Source organism: Tubulanus polymorphus, chromosome 7 (assembly GCF_964204645.1).
Source record: "Tubulanus polymorphus chromosome 7, tnTubPoly1.2, whole genome shotgun sequence".
NCBI classification, from domain to species: Eukaryota; Metazoa; Nemertea; class Palaeonemertea; order Tubulaniformes; family Tubulanidae; genus Tubulanus; species Tubulanus polymorphus.
Window position 1 is genome coordinate 19,773,799 of NC_134031.1, and position 5,801 is coordinate 19,779,599.

The following is a 5,801-nucleotide window of genomic DNA, read 5'->3' on the forward strand; positions in this document are numbered from 1 at the left end:
GATGCTCTGCCTGAATAAAGGATTTTTTCTTCTCTGAATGACGAGTCCTTTCTCATTTCATTCGTTCGATGTTGGATGTTCGATAGTCGATGTTCGAGATGACATCTTATTAATGTGGTTTTTGTGGACCCAATGCTCCTAGGAAAAAAATTTGGGATTTTTTCTGACCAGTACTTCATGGCAAAATTCTCGTGTAAAGAAGGCCCCACGGAAGATCCCCGCAGAGGCACCATAGCAGAACGATGCGTTACCGTTGATCGTACATGTTTAACCCGGCTAATGCGAGAACAGTCCAAAACTGACCTATATGGCGAATCTAAAGAGTGTGCACCAGTGGTCTCGGGGAGGATTGTCTAGTTTCGCTTATGGGCGTGATCTTCCAGAGACTATGGTCAAATAAAATAATGATTCGGTCTATAGAAGGTGCCACGACCATTCCGGGGCAGAGCAAATAAAATATCTATCGCTAAATATGTACGTATCATTTTGAACCTACGGGGAGTATACGTATCCGACAGAAATTATCCACAAGAAATCAATTTTCTGTGAGGGAAATGATCGCTGAAAATTTCGTATGAACTGACTTTCTTGGCTTACGTGCAAATCATCTATGTATTGTCTCCCTAAGCTTTCTAAATCAAAGAAATATAAAAAAAACACAGAGAGACACATTTTCAAGAAGAATGAAACGCTTTTCGTATTTGCTTGTCTCTCATTAATTGTGTTACTGTCGTCTCTGCAAAGAAAACGGACGCTTTCTGTCGTCATAATCTATACCGACAGATGGCGCAGTTAGCTTCCGTTAACGGAACGTACCGCTAAGGGCGTGCATTTTTTTCGATAAAATGTCTGACCGCAAACTTCCGGCGCCTGTCTCGACAATGAACGTGCATGAATGAAATGATGATGAAATGCGCAGTAGTCGAATGGTTTAAGCCGCTGGTCACTGGTCTCGTCAATCCAGGGTTTATGGGTTCGAACCCTGGTGGCGACAGAGTTTCTTCGGGAAAAAGAAACATCGAACCCGCTTATAATGCCCTACGTGGCGCTTAGCGGGTTGGGGGTGTTAAAAAATGAAATGATGGCATGAAATCCTATATTTGTGTAAGAATGTTCTTGACAGGCCTAATTTAAACCAGCACCATATCGAGGCTTACCCTGGCCTTTACCACTATATTTCTGTAGAAATTCTAAGAATTGTATTTGTTAGGCTATTAACCCATTATTCTTTACATCAATAGTGAAAAGTGCAGAGCTGCGAAAATACAAATTTCTATTTCGAATTTCATTTTCTATCTCACTGTCAATCCAAACTCTCCTAATTAAATAAACTTAGGATTATAATCTTGATGAAACCCTCTGTGCGAAGAAATAAACTATAGCTCAAGGAAACATTTCGGGCTCATTTTTCATTTCTGTATTGTCGTATTTTACCGTTTCACCCAACTTAAGATTTATCATTGAGATCGTTCCGAATGATTATCATTATAGAGACGATGATTTACACAAAACATACATCTGCACTTTTCTGAATGATCATCATAAGAAGATACGGAGATTATTTATCAAACGCGAAGTTATAACTTATATAATCACGTCGTGCTGAGTTAAGATACGACTTTTGATCTTCGCTTCGACTGTAAGCACGTCGCAACCGGTGACCCCTAATGACTGAAGATTCACTGGACTGAACGGGTATTACCAGCAATTAATACTTCGGCAAAGTATATCATATCTTTGATGACGTTGTACATCTCTCGAGTCGTCCCTCTCTGTATCCCCTCTCGTTCCTTGGGCTCTCAATTACTCGCGCTAAGATACATCCCTAACAAGCTCGGGGCCAATACAATCGATCGTCGTAAAGAGTTTCTTCCCTCGACGAGTCTTCGTCGTGTCACCGGGAACATAGACGCTAACTAGCTTCGTTATACGCTAATTGGGGAAGCTAAGAGCGCTGCGCCTTTCAGCCTGCGGAAAACGACAAGTTTCTCATAGACTTCCTGACTTTCCTTGGACCGATAGATAAACGCGTATGACATCCTCTCCATGATGTCAGTCAGTCTAATACACATATATGAGCGCGGATTATTCATCGCATAAAAATCATATCAATTACGTCATAATGGTTACCACTTCCTCATAAATCTTCGATCAGACATTATTTCTAATTCTAGAAAATTGTCGAATTCCAAGCTGCCTGCTGATGGTGAATATATACTGTTATTTGTTTCTGATTCTGGAACTGAAATTTTCACTCCTAAGTCTTCGCGTAAACTTATAACGACGCGTTTCGTATACACTTCGACCTTTCGTAAATTTATTCAGCGTTTGCTTTTCATCAACCCTTTAATGAACCAAAACAAATGAATATATTGTCGCATCATCTGTTGTAACGTGGTCCACGTTTCAGCTATTCATCACGTGTAATGTATTCCGATATAAAACAATAAACGACCGGAACGATGTATTTGTCGTGAGATCGTATCGTCTTTTCTCAAGAGACTTGTCTCTCGGCTTTCTTCGCCGTGTGTGTCAAACGACTGCAGCCGATCTCTCATCAAAATGCGGATGAACGCTTTGAACAAAAAAACTTGTCACATCTGCGCCGACCGTCTGCACGGAAGCGTCACGCCGGAAATCGACGGGGGTTTATACCAGTTTAGAACCACTTCATTTTATGGATTATCAAGGATTATCCTTCTATCATCGGCGATTAGTAATTTATCTTGGGAATGAATGATATATGAATTTATCGACTTATTGAATGTAAATGATGATTTGGCTTCTGATATACAGTGGAGACGCGTTGTAAGGACCTCGAATTTCGGTTATTACAAAACTAGAATTTCATCCCAAACATATGTTGGCTGATTCGGGCCATACTAAAAAGTCTCATGCGAGAAAATAAATGATGGGCCCGTAAAAAATTTTATCGTTCCTTTAGCCGTATAGAATTTTTTGTATGGCCCGAATCAGCCACCATCAGTAATTTCATAATTGGAACTATCGGTTTATAGGGAATAGCTTTTCTGGGCACTGAATTCTTCATAACTCGTTTTCAGTCCCATCACGTCTCTGGGAAGAAGGTTAAACGCTGCAGTTTAATAGAAAAACGATCGCCGATGAAAATCTGGAGCATATGTTATATTTTACAGCGACATCAATTCGTGAGAATATCAATGACCAGCGGAAGTGCGCATTAATGAAAGTTCTAAGAACTGTGGAGGCAGGTGCAGTTTAGTCTTACTAAAACTTGTCACATCCAGGAAATGGCAGTTTTATTGAAAAAACAACAAAGGCCGAGCTTGAAAGACGCGCGAACGGTATCCATAGAAACACGCCGAGAACGTCCCCCAAGTTTTGTCACATCCGCAACAGCATATGCTGAAGATTTCGGTTACAAATTGTCCGAAATCCCCGCGAGATTTCATCAGTGTTAGTGATACAATTGTTTATTACGCGTCGTACAATCTGTTGGGATCTCGGCGGTCGTTTCAGTTTCCCGTTAATTAAAACGCGCGCTCCTCGTAAAACCGTTATCCCAGCGGACGAGCAGCGGACAAGCAGCGGAGGAGCGGGCGCAGCGCATTCACCGGGTACCGCGCTGCTGTTCATTAATACGCCAATAAATGATAAACGCGACCGGACCGTGAATCTTATTATGTGCGATCGTAACCTGTAATTGACTTGGTCAGGTTTTAATTATCCGAAGACGTGCGTGAGACTTTCCGAAATAAGCAGCCGGTCGAAATAAATGCTAATCGGGTTCGAATCCCACACCCTTACACGCAACAAGCTACGCGAGGCGCGGTCGTAATGACGTCACATAAAGTGTAACGAACTAAACGGGTACAGCGGTTATATGTATTGTACTTTAATGTTATACAGGGGAGTACACAAACTTCAGATAAAGTATTGGGCTCAGAATTGTATCTAATGCGCTTTCCGTGGCTGAATATATTGAAATTGATGATATTACGAGGTAGATGAATCTCTGGTAGCGCATCATCCAGTGACGCAACAAAGAATTTCAGTCAGGTTATAACTTTTGAACAAGAATCTTCATTCGCTAATGAATTCTCGAGCAAAATAAGCGACGAAAAATCGTTTCGAGCGTAAAAATTAATTGCTAGATAATGAGCGGTTATGGGTTCATCGTAGTTTTAGGAACCGCCGATTTCCATTATATCTACTAATCACTTCAAAGTACTGTAGATTATGACACGTGAAATTGAAGTGACGTTGATTACTGCTGAAGTATCGTTGACGCGCAGTAGACTGGAAGTTAGTTCGTGTCTTGTACCGTCTCGGTGTCAGATCTGAAGTATAATACCCGCCGTGCAGCGTCCTAAAGGTCTCGAATTATCCCCGTATGTACAACGTGCCTAATTACCTCTCTACAGTTTCGATCCATCCGCCGAACGCAGTCCGGGTTTTCTTAACGCCGGCGTCGACTCTTCTTCAATTGGCATTTTCGTCTGTCTTGGCGAACGCCTGCTCGAGGCTATGCGTCGACGATTAAACGCGCACGTAAATGATTCAACGTTTTCTTCAAGAACATAATTTTCGTAATAAAGATTTCCATCAGACGCTTGAACCGGTAACCAGAGTTTTGTTTCAGCGTTAGTTGTAAACCTTGCTCTCAAGAACTTTCGACATTAATATCTTGCTTTCTGTCGTATTTTTAGCTTTAAATGACCCAGGACTCCGTTCCACAGTTAGAATGGACTCTGAGTTAGTTAGATTAAAAGACAAAATATAGTGAAACGGAACTGTGACACCGACCATATATGCTGCTTTCAGTCTTGAATGCAAAATTTTTCAGATTTTAAAGAAAATAGCGTTTGACTTTGACATATGGCTTTGATGACGTGTTTCGCGTATAATACGACCGAGAAGGATAGAATGGAAATACATGAAGTCTGTATCGACTGGCTGACGGTGAAAAATCGCCCGGCAAAGAAAACCGAGGGAGAGCTCGCGGAGAGCTCGCGCTAATTGGCTCACAAACGTAGAAAACGGTTCCGATCCCCGAGCGAAGACTTCCGTTCGAGGAAACCGTGTTTCAGACCTGGTGATATCGCTGCGACCCCCGTCGATCGTTTCAGTAAAACTCTCTCCGTTTTATGACTGTCGTCTTGAAAGGAGTCGTACGGAGCTGCCGAGGAGAGAATGGCGAGTTTTTCTTTTATTCGTTCAGACTGTAACGTCTCTGGATGAGACGAACGGAATATGATGACAAAAACCGAAGGCGATTTAACGGCTGGGGAAAGCGATTGTTGTAGCGACGTGTGCAGTTTAATTCAACTCATAGCCGTTTAACGGATAAACCTTCCACTGCGAGGGGCGAATATCGATATCTCACAATAATGTTTTATTTTCTGCTTGGATTTCTGATTTTTGTCTGGTAATTCATTATCACGATTGAATCATTTAGAAAATACAATCTTTCGTAGTACGATAACCACACTCAAACGTGGTGAACAGATAATAAGATAAAACACCTGACGATGATCTCTAGGGTGAGATCGAAACGTCGTGTTCTTATAATCTAGGTTGTTTCAATAAATAAATTATCGATTTGAGAACTCTTTTAATTTGTACATAGTTGTTTTTTATCTTGCAATCTTTCGTATTTCTATTTCAGCAGAGACGATTTTCGAACGAACTTTGTATTTAGGTGCCCATGCGCAATTAGTTTCCGAGAATAAAACAGTAAAATGTTATTAGGAGATTCAGTATTGGGATTCTGATTTAATGGCTTCTCCATTGATTTGGCTTTTTCAAAAGTTTATGAAGCA